This window comes from Castor canadensis, chromosome 5 (assembly GCF_047511655.1).
Source record: "Castor canadensis chromosome 5, mCasCan1.hap1v2, whole genome shotgun sequence".
NCBI lineage: Eukaryota > Metazoa > Chordata > Mammalia > Rodentia > Castoridae > Castor > Castor canadensis.
The window spans coordinates 112,592,585-112,612,023 of NC_133390.1; the positions used below are offsets into that span (position 1 = coordinate 112,592,585).

The window sequence follows — 19,439 nt, forward strand, 5'->3', positions numbered from 1 at the left end:
TCTTAGCACCCTATCATAGGAATTTGTAAGTCTTTTATATAACTGGCTGTTTTCTGCCTTGTGCTAGGGTTTTAGTTCCAGCTACTATCACATTACAATGATTTTATAACTATTGTAAAAGTCATTTTGGGGAGGTTGCCTTACTTTTTTGAGCTTTAAATTATCTTTCTCTTTGCTCAAAGTGTTACCCACAAGGCAGTCCAGCTCACCTGTGGAAGGTCCTAACCATGTGCTGTCAATAGATATTTCTGGCTCTGGGTGGGTAGGTGATTTCACAAGTTAGAAGGAAGAATGAATACTCCACTCTATTCAAGTGGAGTAGAATTTTTTTCTCATCCTGCCTGAATTCTATTCTGTTATTTTCAAATAAGACTGAAACATGTGGGCTGTGAGAATGGCTAATGAAGTAGTTCACATTCTTCTTGACAGCACTTTTTATCAATGTAGCCCAAGATAAACTGTTGGGTTAAATGCTGACGTTCCAATACCATTATTTATTCTATGAAAGATTAATGAAAAGGAGAGAATTTTTCTGGTATGGGGTTGTATGTGTAATCTTTATAAGTTGCTCTCAGGTGGCAGATATCATTCTTCCTCAGAGAAATTACTGTTCTATATGATATACCTACCCTTGGCTGAGTCATCCAACAGCATCTGCACAAGGGCATCCTTACCAGTATCTCAAAGCCAGGTAAATCCACTTAGGAGAACAAGGGTACTGAAAGCAAACAAGGCCATGTGGCATTTGTAAAGAATGACTGTCTTAGCTAAGTGAAAGGCCCTACTTGACAGGGCAAGATTGGTGTCCACATTTTCCATAATTCAAAAGTTTATTTTAGTATAGTAGCTACTGCTCTAATTTATCAGCTAATGTTATTAATAAAGTAATTCGCAATGACATGGCTCCTCTCTGGAGAGCAAAGTATTTGACACAGACTCTTTATGTAATAAAGGGCTCGTGCAGAAGAGCAATGGACACTTGTAGGTTCACAGGGAGCCTAGGAGAGCCTCCGCCCCACCTAAGCTTCAGAAGTTGGTGGAGCTCAACAAGGACCTCCCCAGGTGTCCCAGAGACTCAGCCTCACACACTGGGCTGGAGCAGGAGCTGCCTCTGCTCCCCTCCACCAACCTGCTTCTGTGTACGGCAGGCCCACAGACCTTCCCCTTCGCCTTTGCACACTCCCTCAGCTCTCTCTGACCCTCGGGGGTGGTAGTGAGGGTGATGTGTGACTGTAGATCAGGTCCGGGGAGGAGGCACTGCTTTATTTTAACACCACAATCTGTTTCCACGTCTTCATCATAGGAGGGGGCTATCACCATGCTCTCTTTCACAAGCCTTCAGAGGGCCTGCCCCTCCCTCCAAAAGCACTTCCCCATCTTATGCTCTTGCCCGTGCTGAGACAAATATGTTCTAGAATGGTGCTTTTCAAAGGGTTATGACACAGCGGAACACTCTCTTCAAACAAGTGAGAGCAAAGCTGCTTCAGCTGAGGGTGGGGCCTGGAGCCCACCTGCTTGCAGGGGAACAGTCAGCCTCTAACCCATCCCAAGTTGCCTCTGTGATCCTATTCTCTCTGGTTTGAAAGCAGGTCTAAGGCACCTTTCATAGTGCCTTGGAGAGCGAGGCTCTGTGACCTGGGGGACGACTTCTGGAGAAGCCCTTATGCTGCCAGACCACCCTCTCCAAAATGAAATGTCAGAGAATGTTGTTCACACCTAAGAGTCTGAGAGGAAAGGACCATTAAACTGATTACTGGCCCCATGAAATAGCCAAGGCCTTGAATTCTGAAGACCCTCCTGTCTTCTGAATCTCCTTCCTGAAACTCTCCTTCAAATTTGGCCCTGAATTTCCATAGTGCATTGTTTATTCTTCTTTTGGGAAATTCATTGATTAACCTTATTTAAAATGCTCTCCTTTAAGCATTTGGGAGGGATTTTTAGGGAAGAGGACCGTGTCTTTGTGATCCCTCCTCATCTTGCCTTTCAACCTTGATTTCTTATAAACATAGGTGGGACAAGGTGATGTTCATGCTCTCCTTTTTCTGACTTTCCCCCCAGGAAAAGGGGAGGGGGGAGGAGACTATGCTTATGTTAAGAATCTTCTTCTGTTTTCTTCTTTTTTTAATGTCATTATTTCATGTGTAGTGGAAAGAAATGTTCTTTGCAGCTAAGTAGAGCAGAATTCAAATCCCAGCTCTACCAGTTTTAGAACCATGACATTGATCCAGCCATGGCAAATAGAGAATAGATGCTAGTTGAATTTAGGTTCTTTTCCCACTAATTCTGTAGCATCTGTCCATCTGTCTCAGTGTGTGGAAGATGAAAGTCCCTCGCCTGAAACTCATAAATTGAAAAGAGATTATTCTTGGAAGAGAAGCTCAGTAGGTCTCCATGCTGAGCCTCAGAATTCAGGGACTGGGACAGTCGGGTCAGCTTCTTCCTCCCTAATTTGGTCAAATGCCATTGCTGCCTTCATTCCAGTACCAATTACCTGAGCCTCTGGGTCATCTGGGAGTAAGCATTGTGTTGTGTTTCCATGGAGATTTGGTCTTATTTCTCACTCAGGTTGTCCAGGACAGGGGAAAAAAATCAGTAAATGTGCAAACACATGTACCAACTGAAAAACTGGTGAAAACTACTTTACCATGTTGTATAAAAATGTGCCAAGTTGGTGTGTACATCCTTCTGTTGGTTTAGAATTCTCAGAAAAATAGAAGATTTAAAATTCACTTATTAGTGACTAAAAAATCATCACCACGGGGGGTAAGTCTAACTAAAATATGTTGTAAGCACATATGTAAACTTAACAATGTATTCTCCTGTATAACTATTATATGCCAAAAAAATTTTTTAAGAAAGGCAATGAAAAAAAATAATCACCAAGAAGATATTTTAGTCATCTCTAAGAGGCTGAAAGTTAATTGTCTCTATTGCATTGAACTCTGAGTTGGATAGTGGATACACACCTGAATCAAGCATTTGGAAAACTCTTTAGTCTACCCATAAGAAAAAAACCAAAAGCTAGAGTTTCAAGGAGATTTGCTATGACTTCTTTAAGAATAAAAATCCTTAAGTCCTTCTTGTTAGCCCCTAGGAAAACTACAGCAAACCAATGGGTACCTGCTTATCTGAGCTGCACTGTGAATTAACATAATTGTTAGGTGTGTTATTTTGTGTACTGACCTATTAAGCATTGAGTATTGAGCAAAAACATAATTTGCCCTTGAATTTTAAAAAAATAACTGACTATTTATTACAGACTTTTCTCATTTTTGAGTTTAAATTGACATTTTGACATGCCTAATATAAAGCCTGTGCATGTGCATGTGTGTTTGTGAACATCTTTAGGATGGTTCTTAAATGACTATTAAAAAGTTGATGTGACATTCAAAGTCTGACTGACAGGTATTCAAGAGTTAACACTAAAGCTCTATTAAAGACAAAAAGATGTTTTTTAAAACTGAACCAGCTGCTATGACTGTCTAATTAAAGGCATGCAAAATGAATCTTAAAGTTTTATTAAACGATCTTAATATGTTTCATTCTATCATAATATGATCTGAATTCAATTCTCTCTTACAATATATGGGTCCATTAACAAGTATGACTTTGTAAATTCTTATTCTATTAAAAAACACAATAATGTTGCTTTCTTCCTGGGCTTCATTAGAATAAAAGACCACTAAGAGTTTAATAAAATCCTCCTTCTAAGCATCTCAAGACCTCTCATCAATAACTCGAAGTTTATAACAACACTTAGGAATACTTGCTTATTTTAATTCTTTATTCCTTCTCACAATCAAGACACACATAAGCCATATTGTCATGATGTGTTAAAATTCAAATTACAGGTAGTGATTTTTAACAGTTGGAGATGTCATTACAACAACTAGTATACATTTCCTAAGGAAAAAGAGCAATTCAAACACATAAAAAGAATAATAGTGTTATTTATCTACTATTCACAAAGATAATTTAGTGTAAGAAATGAGAAGATAAAGATGATCTGTGTGTCCATTCATCTCCTGGCATGACATGAACATTACCTAGGACTCCAAATGATTATACAGCTAAGGATTGACACTGAGAAATAAAAAAGTCAAGCAACATCTGACAAGCTCTGTCTGACCAAAGGACTGTAGTCTAGGTCACCACCATGGCTGTTATGATCAGGCTGCTCAAGAGCACGCAGAAGAAGACTAAGGATGTGAGCTTCTCCTGGAAACCAAATGACAGACTTTAAAGGCTCTTAGTCTTGCTTGGTAAGATGGTTCTTAGAACCTTTATGGGCTCAGGTGTTTGCTTAAAGGCAAAGACAAGCCTGGACAAAACAGGTTACTGTTCCTGGGAGGGAGTGACCTTCACCAGGGTCCTTAGAGAACTATAAACTTCATACATAGCTGCAGAAGTGGTAAACACACAGTTCACCATCTCAGATCTAGAGTCTAGATGTGGTCACATGGGATTAAACACCAGTGGCCATTTGCACCAACATTCATCTGGTACTTTTTGCCTGAATCTGGGGTTCTTGAAGTCAGAGTTCTATGGAAACAGTAAGTTAGGTTCAAAGTATTGTCAAAGAAAATCTCACCTTGCTACGTGACAACACAAATTGCTGCTTGCTCTTGCAGCATGTTGTTAACCTGTCATTGAATTTGAGTCATGAACGTCTCACCCAGAACCACAGCATTGCCCACCACTCACATTCTGAGAAAAGGCTGCTGAGTGTAAAGAACACTGTTTGGTGATGAGGGGCCTGAGGACCCAAGGGAGGAAGAGAGGGACAATCAGTGAAGGTGCTGGAGCTGGACATGGTCCATGTCCTTTCCCTCTACAAGGTCTAAGACAGAACACGGGCTTTTTTGTCTGTACTTTAGCATGTACTAACTATGCAAACTTATGTTTCTTCACTTGTGCATTTACCAAAAGAAAGAAAACCCAGTCATGCAGGGTGTTATTAGGGCAAAATAAGGTATGAGAGTCCATTGTTGTGAATTTCATAAAAGACCTCTGTGGGAGTATGGACATTGCTTTCCCTATGCTTTGCCTTATCTTTGATTAATTCTATGACATTTGGAGGATGCAATTACTTTTGGCCTGGTAAAATTGACTATTATTCTGAGAAATATGCAAACAGTGCATACCAATGCTGCCATACAAGTCAAGAGACTCATCAACACTGAACGAAATTCCTGACTAGAGAAGGATGGGGTATATTAAAAAGAATTTGCCAAGTATAGGATGTTGGTTTTTAGTTATTAATATAGCAACATAATCCATGTTCATGATTTTTGGTCTCTTATACAGAATGTCCCTGAAAGGTTAAGACAAACAAACTTAGGTGATAAACCTACCTTTGCAAAGTGGTATTCTTGGCAATATGAGGGGTAATTACTTAAGACAGCTGCCTTCTTGTAAGAAGGAGAGATAAAAAATGAATGAGGATCATTCCAAATAGTTCTGAGAAAGGCCATGGACTAAACCCTTACAGCTCAAGAGAGGGATTCTCAGGCTTTTATTGAGAGGTGTCTGTTACCCAGTGTGCCATTTTGTTTGGATGAAGCCACACTCAAAGCATAGCTGTGGGGGTGTGGGGGTTTCTCTGACAATCAATCTTAAGTCTTGTCAACAACATATTGAAAGCATGATGGCAGACCTGTGAGCTACTTATCTTTTAGGAAATGGAGACTACTTTAACATTTGACAAATTTAGATGTCCGTTGGTCAAGTCCAAGAGTATGTCATTGTAAAGTCACTTATGAAGGTAGAGCCAATTGTGGAAAGACAGACTTGGGCCCAGGATTTCACCACTGATCTAGGAATGGGAGAGTTTTTTGGAATCTTCCATGGCCAGGGGAAGATAATATTTAACTAACAAATGAGAAATCCTTCCATAGGGATGAAGCAAAGGAAAGGACTTGCATGTGGACAGTAAAGTGTGGCCAGCTGACTGGTATTGCTAAGGTGCCATGGAGCAAATGTGTCCATCATTCTCCTTTATCCCTCTTCTCCCATTCTTTGAATAGTTTCAATGAGTCTCATTATTCCATTTTCATACATGAGTATATAATATTCCCACCATATTCATCCTCCTTCATCCTTTCCTTTTAACCTCCCCCCACTGGAACCAAACTTCCTGTCCTTCATTTTTGAAAGAAAACATTTTGTTTGCATATATAACTATGCAGGGAATTTCATTATGACATTTCCATGTGTATATGTATTATTTCCTGAATTGGTTCATTCCCTCCATTTTTCTCCTTTCTACCTTTGTCCCCATTCTTTTTTTTTAATTTTTATTTTATTCATATGTGCATACAATGTTTGGGTCATTTCTCCCCCCTTCCCCCCACTCCCTGCCTTTCCTCCCTTACCCCTTGCTACCCAGCAGAAACTATTTTGCCTTTATCTCTAATTTTGTTGAAGAGAGAGTATAAGCAATGATAGGAAGGACCAAGGGTTTTTGCTAGTTGAGATAAGGATAGCTATACAGGGAGTTGACTCGCATTGATTTCCTGTGCATGTGTGTTACCTTCTAAGTTAATTGTTCTTTTTTTTTTTTTCCACCTTTTTTTTTTTCATTTTTCTTTTATTATTCATATGTGCATACAAGGCTTGGTTCATTTCTCCCCCCTGCCCCCACCCTCTCCCTTACTACCCACTCAGCCCCCTCCCTCTCCCCCCCCAAATACCCAGCAGAAACTATTTTGCCCTTATTTCTAATTTTGTTGTAGAGAGAGTATAAGCAATAATAGGAAGGAACAAGGGTTTTTGCTGGTTGAGATAAGGATAGCTATACAGGGCATTGACTCACATTGATTTCCTGTGCATGGGTGTTACCTTCTAGGTTAATTCTTTTTGATCTAACCTTTTCTCTAGTACCTGTTCCCCTTTTCCTATTGGCCTCAGTTGCTTTAAGGTATCTGCTTTAGTTTCTCTGCGTTGAGGGCAACAAATGCTAGCTAGTTTTTTAGGTGTCTTACCTATCCTCACCCCTCCCTTGTGTGCTCTCGCTTTTATCATGTGCTCATAGTCCAATCCCCTTGTTGTGTTTGCCCTTGAGCTAATGTCCACGTATGAGGGAGAACATACGATTTTTGGTCTTTTGGGCCAGGCTAACCTCACTTAGAAAGATGTTCTCCAATTCCATCCATTTACCAGCAAATGATAACATTTCGTTCTTCTTCATGGCTGCATAAAATTCCATTGTGTATAGATACCACATTTTCTTAATCCATTCGTCAGTGGTGGGGCATCTTGGCTGTTTCCATAACTTGGCTATTGTGAATAGTGCCGCAATAAACATGGGTGTGCAGGTGCCTCTGGAGTAACAGACTTTTGGGTATATCCCCAAGAGTGGCATTGCTGGATCAAATGGTAGATCGATGTCCAGCTTTTTAAGTAGCCTCCAAATTTTTTTCCAGAGTGGTTGTACTAGTCTACATTCCCACCAACAGTGTAAGAGGGTTCCTTTTTCCCCGCATCCTCGCCAACACCTGTTGTTGGTGGTGTTGCTGATGATGGCTATTCTAACAGGGGTGAGGTGGAATCTTAGTGTGGTTTTAATTTGCATTTTCTTTATTGCTAGAGATGGTGAGCATTTTTTCATGTGTTTTCTGGCCATTTGAATTTCTTCTTTTGAGAAAGTTCTGTTTAGTTCACGTGCCCATTTCTTTATTGGTTCATTAGTTTTGGGAGAATTTAGTTTTTTAAGTTCCCTGTATATTCTGGTTATCAGTCCTTTGTCTGATGTATAGTTGGCAAATATTTTCTCCCACTCTGTAGGTGTTCTCTTCAGTTTAGAGACCATTTCTTTTGTTGAGCAGAAGCTTTTTAGTTTTGTGAGGTCCCATTTACCTATGCTATCTCTTAGTTGCTGAGCTTCTAGGGTTCCAATGTGAAAGTTCTTGCCTATACCTATTAATTCCAGAGTATTTCCTACTCTTTCCTGTACCAACTTTAGAGTTTGGGGTCTGATATTAAGATCCCTGATCCATTTTGAGTTAATCTTGGTATAGGGTGATATACATGGATCTAGTTTCAGTTTTTTGCAGACTGCTAACCAGTTTTCTCAGCAGTATTTGTTGAAGAGGCTGTCTTTTCTTCATCACATATTTTTAGCACCTTTATGAAAGACAAGTTGGTTATAGTTGTGTGGCTTCATATCTGGGTCCTCTTCTGTTCCACTGGTCTTCATGTCTGTTTTTGTGCCAGTACCATGCTGTTTTTATTGTTATTGCTTTGTAATATATTTTGAAGTCTCAGGAGTGAGCTTAGCACTCACCTAGCCCCTCAGGCTTTGTTTACTCAGCGTTCTATGTGCATTGCCACTGCTACAAGCTTTCCCCTTTCCAAGCACACTGGGGGAGGTGATACTGCACCCGCTTTCTCAGGAGTACATGTTTATTTACAGCTCACGTGGGAAGTGGGCCTTCCCACCTCTCCTGTGGAGTTTTCCTCCCACTGCCACTTTTTCAGGCTTTCCTGCTCCTGGTTGCTGGGCATGTGCCACCACTCCTGCCTTCTCTTGCTGGCTTGTTTATTTACAGTTCCGTGAGGGATTGCCCCTCCCCCCATCTTAAGTGCTCAGGGTGCTCTGCCTTCTTTGCTACATGTCTTTTTTGTTGTTATTGCTTATTATTCAGTTTTTTTTTTCATTTTTCCCTGGGTGTAGGTCAGTCTGTCCAGGGGGCTATGCTGATCTGGCCCAGGGTTGTCTGTGGAAGTACCATGTGCCACTTAGCTCACCTTGTGATCTGCATCTCCCCAAGTGGTCTGGACACTGGCATCTGGCGGCAGTGCAGGAGCCCTCCTGGTTTCTCCATTTAACCTGAAGTGGGGATGCTATGCATGGGCTGGGGATGTGGAGGGGTCAGAGTTTTGCCTCTTCTTGGTGGTTTTTCCTGTAAGGTGTATCTCCAGCATCTCTCCAAGATTTCACTTTAGGAAGCACACTTTCTACTTCCTCCCTCTGGCTGCCATCTTGGAATCTCCTCTGTCCCCATTCTTTTTTACCACTGAATTATACTCCATTGTGTATATGTAATTCAAAATTGATTTAAAAGTTTCCTATTATGCCTTTTTAGTTATTTGTCCTACTATAAATAAAACTATGCTCACTGTCCTTGCACATCAAGTTGTGAGAATCTCTATTGCATCCTTGAGATAAATGTTTTGGAGTTAAATTTCATGATCAAAGGGTTTACTTTTTGTACTGATGATACTTTTGCTGGATTGTAGTCTATAAAAACTCTGAATTTATACTCTAACCAGAGAGGTTTCTTCTTTTTCTTTTTTTAAATATTAACATATAGTAATTGTACAAAGAGGTTTTATTGTGACATTTCCATACTACATATAGTGTGCTATGATGAAGTTCACCCTCATGTTACACTTTCTTGTACCCCCTTCCTTTGCTTTAGAATTTTACCTAGTTTCTTTATTCCATTTTCATTCATGCATATAAAGTACTCCAATTCCATTCACCTGCACCACCACCTTTTCTTATCTCCCTCCACCTCCCACTAGATTATCTCTGACAGTTCTCCTTTTACATTCATGTCATAATAAAAGGGAGATATTTGAAAAGAAACAGAAGGAAACTGGGAATTGGTGTAACTGACCTGGGAAAGAGATTATGGATGCCTCTAAGCAGGGCCTAGAAGGGAGAAAAGAGGGCCGCAGGAGAGTAAGGCTCAGTAGTAGAGCACTCACCTAGCATGCACAACACCCTAGGTTCAATCTCCAGCACCACAAAAGGAGAAAAGAAGAGAAGGGAAGGGAAGGAAAAGGAAAAGGGAAAGGAAGGGGGAGAGGAGAGGAGAAGAGAGGGGAAAGGAAAGAGGAAAGGAAACCTGAGGAGAAGGGGAGAGGAGGAGAAGAGAAGCAAAGGGAAGAAAAGGAAGGAGGAGAGGGGAGAGGAGGGGAGGGGAGGGGAGGGAAAGGGAAGGGAGAGGGAAAGAAAAGGGATGTTTTTGGGAAAGAACCCAGGGACATAAGCCTGAACAGCAGACCAAGCAAAGGGCAGTACCTCTTCTGGAAGTGCAGGTGAAAGAAAATGATGCACGTGAAGAAAGTTCATTGTGTAAAGCTCTTATGGGCTTTACACAATTTTCTAAAGCAGTCTGGTATCATGCTAGTCACTGATGAGGAAAATAAGGTGCATAAATAAAGTGACTTTCTTACTACCACACAAATAAAAATGGTAGAACACAGGTTCAAAATGATATCTTTTTACCCCAAATCCCCAAATCCTCAGGTTTTTCACTTAGCTTTTTCTATACCTTAAAGAAGAAGATCATATTTCTTGCTCCAAGTTTTAATTATACAAACAATTTTATGTACCATCAATTTCACTTAATATCATATCCACATTGCTATATAATATCTGTAATTACAGTTTTAGTTATGAGAAATGTTTCGATTCAGTCAATTGGACATACAAGTTCATTCTAGTTTTCAATATTATGAGTAATTCTGTCATGAACAGTTTGGAGTAGATGGCTTTTTCCCTTGAGAAGAACTATGTCTTCAGCTTACTTCTCAAGGATGGAATTAGTTGTTCAAAGCAGGTGGGTAGTCTTCTAACTCCTGAAATGTATTGTTATATTACTCTTAAAGAGATATTTCTATATTTATTTCAAAAATTACATTGCCCCAAGAGTAAATTTGGACACTAAGTATTTTAGGATAATAAAGCCCTTGTGTTCTGGTGTCTTCTGGCTCTCTAGTTTTCTTTCACTGTGCAGCACCCACTCCCACCCTGTCTCCTCCAAATATACTCTCCTTTCCTTGCATTTTATGGTGTTCGCCTGTTATGACTTTACACAAGCTGCTCCCTGCCTGACGTATCCTTCTTCTGTCATAGGTATCCTTTAAAAGTCCTCAGCCTGACTGCCAATTCTTCCAGAGCTGGGTGCCCTTCTGTATATTTCATAACTCCTACATCTACGCTATCAATCTTTTTATCAATATGTGCTCTAAGTGCTTTGCTATTTTTCATCTGACAGTGCTATGCCTATTCTGTTTGCTGTTATATTTATACCATCTAGCAACAGAGGAACTAAATAACTACATACTAAATGAAAAACTAAACTAAACTAAAACCCATTTAAGAAGACATGGAGGGAAACAAAGAATTCCAAGATGGCGGCTAGAGGTAGGAAGCAGAAAGCGACCCTCCTATAGTGAAATCTTGGAGAGACGCTGGAGACACACTTTGCAGGCATAATCACCGAGAAAAGGCATAACTTTGACTCCTCCACATCTCCAGCCGGCGCAGAGAATCTCCACTTCACGTTAAATGGAGAAACGAGGAGAGCCCGGGGGCCGCCAGTGGCCGGCGCCCATATAGCTTGGGAAGACGTGGACCAGGTGAGCTTCGCGGTACCGCGGTAGCCCCACAGACAAGCCTGGGCCAGAGCAGCATAGCCCCCTGGACAGACTGACCTCCACCTGGGAAAAAAAGAGAAACTGAGTACTAAGCAATAAGAACAGTTAAGACACGCTGGAAAGAGGGTGGGGCGCCCTGAGCGCTGAAGATTGGGGGAAGGGAATCCTTCCCGGGACTGTAAATAAACGAGCCGGGCGGGCCGGAGAGGCTCTGGCGGGAGCGGGGCACGTGCCCAGCCACCAGGAGCAGGGACGCTTATGAGAGGAGGGAAGACCCACTTCCCACGTGAACTGTAAATAAACACGCAGGCCTGACAACGCGGGGCAGTGGCACCTTTCCCAGTGCTTGGAAAGGGGAAAGCCTGTAGCTTTGCACAGGAGAACTCTGAGCAAACAAAGCCTGTGGGACCAGGTGAGTGCTAGCTCACCCCAGAGATCTGCATAAATAACGCCGCCAGCTACAGGCTGAGAGAAGCAGGCAGGCAAGCCACAGTTGCAGATACCACTCTGAGAACTGCCTCCAGATGCTTTTTTTTCTTTTTCTCCCTACCTTTGATGAGAGAACAACCGAATTACACCTGCAAGCCGAAAAACTTACTGAAACTGTATTGCATTTGAACTGGGGACACTTGGTGGGGCTTTTTTTTTTTTTTCTTCTGTGTGTGTGTGAGTGTAGTTTTGTTCTACTTTATGCATCCCCTTTGATGAGACAACTACAGAACAACATCTGAGGCACCAACTCCAGGACTGGAGATTGAGACGGACATCCAAATTATTAAGACTGAAATTGCATTGCATATAAACTTGGAAGATTTTTGGTTTTTTTTTTTTTAATTTTCTATTTTCCATTTTATTTTAATTCATTTTTATAAATAGATATTAATTTCATATACTTATTTTTTATTTTTTTTATCTTTGATTTTCAATCCTCTCTCTGTCTCTCTATTGTCTGTTCAGCTTACTGTCGATTAGTACACTAACACTCCCTGTTTATACCTTTGAAACTCTCTTGTCTGATACCTTGTTCTGCTTTCTCCCTCTTGTCTGTATATTTGTTTTCCCCTTTTCTTTAACTTCTTGCTTTCCATCTCAGCTCACTCTTCCATTCTCAATATTACCATTGTTATTATTACAAGCTAGAAAATACTTAATTACACACAGTACAGGGACAGTAACAACACCAAGGACAATGACAGGAAGACAGAAAAAACAAGGAAACCAGTTTCCCCACAGCAAAAAATTAGTACAGGAACCAGAGGGGAATGAAGAGAACAGAAACTCAGATCCAGACTCCAACAAAATGAAGATAAACTATGCCAAAGGACCCAATGAAGCCCACAAGAATAATTTAAAAGAAGACATACTACAAGTACTCAATGAGAATTTTATAGAGATGATACTGGATAGGGTCAACCAAAATGTACAGGAGACACTCAAGAAATTCCAAGACAATAAAAATAGAGAATTTGAAAAAGCAAAACAAGAAATAAAGGAAACCATAGAAGCACTGTATAAACACCAAAGTGAAAGAGAGAACACAATGAATAAATGGATAAATGAACTCAGAACAAAAATAGACAACAATAAAGAAGAAAACAGCCAGGATATGGAAAACCTCAGAAAAAAGAACGAAACAGAACTGCAAAACAAAACGGAAGGCCAATCCAGCAGAATAGAACAAGCAGAAGACAGAATCTCAGAACTTGAAGATGAAATGGTAATTAAAGGAAAAACTGAAGAACTGTTAATTAAACAACTCAAGACCTGTGAAAAGAAAATGCAAGAACTCACTGACTCCATCAAAAGACCAAACTTGAGAATCATGGGCATCGAAGAAGGAGAAGAGGTGCAAGCGAAAGGAAGGCGTAATATATTCAACAAAATAATAACGGAAAATTTCCCAAATCTAGAGAAAGATATTCCCATACAAATGCAAGAGGCCTCCAGGACACCAAACAGACCAGATCAAAATAGAACTACTCCACGACATATCATCATTAAAACAACAAGTTCAGAAATTAAGGAAAGAATACTGAAGGCTGCAAGAGAGAAAAAACAAGTAACATACAAAGGTAAACCCATCAAAATCACAGCAGACTTCTCAACAGAAACATTAAAAGCAAGAAGAGCATGGGGTGAGATCTTCCGGGCACTGAATGAAAATAACTTCAACCCCAGGATACTCTACCCAGCAAAGCTATCATTCAAAATAGATGGAGCAATAAAAGTCTTCCATGATAAGCAGAAACTAAAACAATATGAGACCACAAAGCCACCATTACAAAAGATTCTGCAAGGGATCCTGCACACAGAAAGTGACACCCAACTTAACCATGAAAAGGCAGGCAGCACCAAACCACAGGATAAGAAAAAGCAAGACAGTAGAGAGTAACATCAAGTTAGGTACACACAATCAAACCTTCAAACAACTAAGATAACTAAATGGCAGGAATCACCACATACCTATCAATACTAACACTTAATGTTAATGGACTTAATTCACCCATCAAAAGACACCGTTTGACAAAATGGATTAAAAAAGAAGATCCAACAATTTGGTGCTTACAGGAGACCCATCTCATCAACAGACAGAAATAAGCATATGCTTAGGATGAAAGGCTGGAAGAAGATTTACCAAGCCAACGGCCCCCGAAAACAAGCAGGAGTAGCAATACTTATCTCTGACAAAGTAGACTTCAAACCTACATTGATCAAATGAGATAAAGAAGGACATTCCATACTAATAAAAGGGGAAACAGACCAAAAGGAAATAATAATCATCAATCTGTACACACCCAATGTCAACGCACCCAATTTCATCAAACATACCCTGAAAGACCTAAAAGCATATATAAACGCCAACACAGTGGTTGTGGGAGACTTTAACACTCCATTATCATCAATAGATAGGTCATCCAAACAAAAACTCAATAAAGAAATCCAAGATCTAAAATATGCAATAGATCAAGTGGACCTAGTAGATGTCTACAGAACATTTCATCCAACCTCTACACAATATACATTCTTCTCAGCAGCCCATGGAACCTTCTCCAAAATAGATCATATCCTAGGGCACAAAGCAAGCCTCAGCAAATATAAGAAAATAGAAATAATACCATGCATACTATCTGACCACAATGCAGTAAAAGTAGAACTCAACAACAAAAGTAAAGACAAAAAACATGCAAACAGCTGGAAACTAAATAACTCATTACTTAATGAAGAATGGATCATCGATGCAATAAAAGAGGAAATTAAAAAGTTCCTAGAAGTCAATGAAAATGAAAACACAACCTACCGGAACCTATGGGACACAGCTAAGGCAGTCTTGAGAGGAAAGTTTATAGCCATGAGTGCATATATTAAAAAGATTGAAAGATCCCAAATCAATGACCTAATAATACATCTCAAACTCCTAGAAAAACAAGAACAAGCAAATCCCAAAACAAATAGAAGGAGAGAAATAATAAAAAGAAGAGCTGAAATCAACAAAATAGAAACCAAAAAAACCATACAAAGAATTAATGAAACAAAAAGTTGGTTCTTTGAAAAAATAAACAAGATCGATAGACCCCTGGCAAACCTGACTAAAATGAGGAGAGAAAAAACCCAAATTAGTAGAATCAGGAATGCAAAAGGGGAGATAACAACAAACACCATGGAAGTCCAGGAAATCATCAGAGACTACTTTGAGAACCTATATTCAAATAAATTTGAAAATCTAAAAGAAATGGACAGATTTCTAGATACATATGATCATCCAAAACTGAACCAAGAGGAAATTAATCACCTGAATAGACCTATAACACAAAATGAAATTGAAGCAGCAATCAAGAGTCTCCCCAAAAAGAAAAGTCCAGGACCTGATGGATTCTCTGCTGAATTCTATCAGACCTTTAAAGAAGAACTGATACCAACCCTCCTTAAACTGTTCCATGAAATAGAAAGGGAAGGAAAACTGCCAAACACATTTTATGAAGCCAGTATTACACTTATCCCAAAACCAGGCAAAGACACCTCCAAAAAGGAGAACTATAGGCCAATCTCCTTAATGAACATTGATGCAAAAATCCTCAACAAAATAATGGCAAACCGAATTCAACAACACATCAAAAAGATTATTCACCACGACCAAGTAGGCTTCATCCCAGGGATGCAGGGATGGTTCAACAGATGAAAATCAATAAACGTAATAAACCACATTAACAGAAGCAAAGACAAAAACCACTTAATCATCTCAATAGATGCAGAAAAAGCCTTTGATAAGATCCAACATCATTTCATGATAAAAGCTCTAAGAAAACTAGGAATAGAAGGAAAGTTCCTCAACATTATAAAAGCTATATATGACAAACCTACAGCCAGCATTATACTTAACGGAGAAAAATTAAAACCATTCCCTCTAAAATCAGGAACCAGACAAGGATAAACACTATCTCCACTCCTATTCAACATAGTACTGGAATTCCTAGCCAGAGCAATTAGGGAAGAAGAAGGAATAAAAGGAATGCAAATAGGTAAAGAAACTGTCAAAATATCCCTATTTGCAGACGACATGATCCTATACCTTAAAGACCCAAAAAACTCTACTCAGAAGCTTCTAGACATCATCAATAGCTATAGCAAGGTAGCAGGATATAAAATCAACATAGAAAAATCATTAGCATTTCTATACACTAACAATGAGCAAACGGAAAAAGAATGTATGAAAACAATTCCATTTACAATAGCCTCAAAAAAAATCAAATACCTAGGTGTAAACCTAACAAAAGATGTGAAAGACCTCTACAAGGAAAACTATACACTTCTGAAGAAAGAGATTGAGGAAGACTATAGAAAGTGGAGAGATCTCCCATGCTCATGGATTGGTAGAATCAACATAGTAAAAATGTCGATACTCCCCAAAGTAATCTACATGTTTAATGCAATTCCCATCAAAATTCCAATGACATTCATTAAAGAGATTGAAAAATCTACTGTGAAATTTATATGGAAACACAAGAGGCCACGAATAGCCAAGGCAATACTCAGTCAAAAGAACAATGCACAGGTATCACAATACCTGACTTCAAACTATATTACAAAGCAATAACAATAAAAACAGCATGGTACTGGCACAAAAACAGACATGAAGACCAGTGGAACAGAATAGAGGATCCAGATATGAAGCCACACAACTATGAGCAACTTATCTTTGACAAAGGAGCTAAAAATATACGATGGAGAAATAGCAGCCTCTTCAACAAAAACTGCTGGGAAAACTGGTTAGCAGTCTGCAAAAAACTGAAACTAGATCCATGTATATCACCCTATACCAAGATTAACTCAAAATGGATCAAGGATCTTAATATCAGACCCCAAACACTTAAGTTGATACAAGAAAGAGTAGGAAATACTCTGGAGTTAGTAGGTATAGGTAAGAACTTTCTCAATGAAACCCCAGCAGCACAGCAACTAAGAGATATCATAGATAAATGGGACCTCATAAAACTAAAAAGCTTCGGTTCATCAAAAGAAATGGTCTCTAAACTGAAGAGAACACCCACAGAGTGGGAGAAAATATTTGCCAATTATACATCAGACAAAGGACTGATAACCAGAATATACAGGGAACTTAAAAAACTAAATTCTCCCAAAACTAATGAACCAATAAAGAAATGGGCATGTGAACTAAACAGAACTTTCTCAAAAGAAGAAATTCAAATGGTCAGAAAACACATGAAAAAATGCTCACCATCTCTAGCAATAAAGGAAATGCAAATTAAAACCACACTAAGATTCCACCTCACCCCTGTTAGAATAGCCATCATCAGCAACACCACCAACAACAGGTGTTGGCGAGGATGCGGTGAAAAAGGAACCCTCCTACACTGTTGGTGGGAATGTAGACTAGTACAACCACTCTGGAAAAAAATTTGGAGGCTACTTAAAAAGCTGGACATCGATCTACCATTTGATCCAGCAATACCACTCTTGGGGATATACCCAAAAGACTGTTACTCCAGAGGCACCTGCACATCCATGTTTATTGCGGCACTATTCACAATAGCCAAGTTATGGAAACAGCCAAGATGCCCCACCACTGACGAATGGATTAAGAAAATGTGGTATCTATACACAATGGAATTTTATGCAGCCATGAAGAAGAACGAAATGTTATCATTCGCTGGTAAATGGATGGAATTGGAGAACATCATTCTGAGTGAGGTTAGCCTGGCCCAAAAGACCAAAAATCGTATGTTCTCCCTCATATGTGGACATTAGATCAAGGGCAAACACAACAAGGGGATTGGACTATGAGCACATGATAAAAGCGAGAGCACACAAGGGAGGGGTGAGGATAGGTAAGACACCTAAAAAACTAGCTAGCATTCGTTGCCCTTAATGCAGAGAAACTAAAGCAGGTACCTTAAAGCAACTGAGGCCAATAGGAGAAGGGGACCAGGAACTAGAGAAAAGGTTAGATCAAAAAGAATTAACCTAGAAAGTAACACCCATGCACAGGAAATCAATGTGAGTCAATGCCCTGTATAGCTATCCTTATCTCAACCAACAAAACCCCTTGTTCCTTCCTATTATTGCTTATACTCTCTCTACAACAAAATTAGAGATAAGGGCAAAATAGTTTCTGCTGGGTATTGAGGTGGGGAGAGGGAGGGGGTGGAGTGGGTGGTAAGGGAGGGGGTGGGGGCAGGGGGGAGAAATGAACCAAGCCTTGTATGCACATATGACTAATAAAAGAAAAATGAAAAAAAAATAAAAAAAGAAAGCAGGTTCACAAGTAAAAAAAAATAAAAACATAAAAAAGAAAAAAAGAAGACATGGAGGAAAATGTCAACGTTTGAACAAAGCCATTTGCTACCAGATAGTTAATTCAAAATATTTATTGAGCAGAAGACATCAGGTTACATACTATTGATACAGAGGATATTTTGAGAGGAAAAGTCATTTTGGGACACTTGATTTAAAGAAGTTAAAGTTTGGTTAAGGCTCAAAAGAAAGAAGTGGATAGAAGAGGTATTTGGTTAATGGACTAGTTGGAAAAAGGTGATAATGAACTATAAGAGAAATATTTCCCCCTTTTTCATAGCTGGAGATGGAAAGGAAGTGGCCTCTTGTTTATGGTTATATGTGAGAACAGTAAGGAGTCACCTTCAACTAAACTGTTTAACATAATAATCAAAGAAGGAAGTTAAGAAAGTGAATATGATTGATGTACTATCTACACAAGAATGAGTAGTTGAAATCACCATAGGAAGGGGACTAAAGTAGAAAGGAGAAAAGGAGAGATGAATTAATTCAGGTTATAATACATATATACATGGAAATGTCACAAGAAAACTTCCTATATAGCTATTTTAAATTAACAAAAATGTAATTTTGCTTCTTTACAAAAATGGAGAACACGAGGCCAGACAGATCCTGCCTGTGGGGTTAGTACCAGTGGAAGTGGGGAGGATGTGGGAATAGGGTATAGGAGGGTGAATATGGTACCAATATTGTGTACACATGTATACAAATGAAAAAATGAGACCTGTTGAAACTATTTCAGGAGTGGGAAGAGAGAGGGATAAAGGAGAATAATAGAGGGGGTGAATTCAAAGATGATAATATTGCCAAGAAATTTTAGAAATATTACAATGTACCCCAAGTACAATAATAAAAATAAAATAAACCATTTTGTTTATTTTATTTAAAAATCAAGGCAGAAGAAATTATGTGACTGCAGTCAAATATATGAAATTTATGAACTATCATAAGTATTTCATGTTTTTTATAATTATATTTAATGTTTGAAAGAAATAAGACAAAATAAGAAGAAGAGAAAGGAGAATCTATAGCGCTAAAGATTTCTACTGAATATGGTAAAGATGTACTGGGGGGGTTAGGGTAGCTGGTTATGGGGCAACTGGCTTGGTAGAGAATAGAAGAACATCTTTGTGAAAAGAGATAATCAGAACTCAAAAAGTTTATACCATACAAAAGATATATAGGGTGAAAAAACATCCAAAAGTAGCTTACAATAGTAGCCAATAAAAAATGAATAT

At 39.2% G+C, this 19,439-nt stretch overlaps 1 pseudogene; it reads right to left on the minus strand.

Annotated features, from left to right (window-relative positions):
* The window catches only part of LOC109680327 (ribulose-phosphate 3-epimerase pseudogene), a 34,466-nt pseudogene extending 33,146 nt beyond the window's left edge, over window positions 1-1,320 (minus strand).
* Window positions 1,321-19,439: the final 18,119 nt, after the last annotated feature.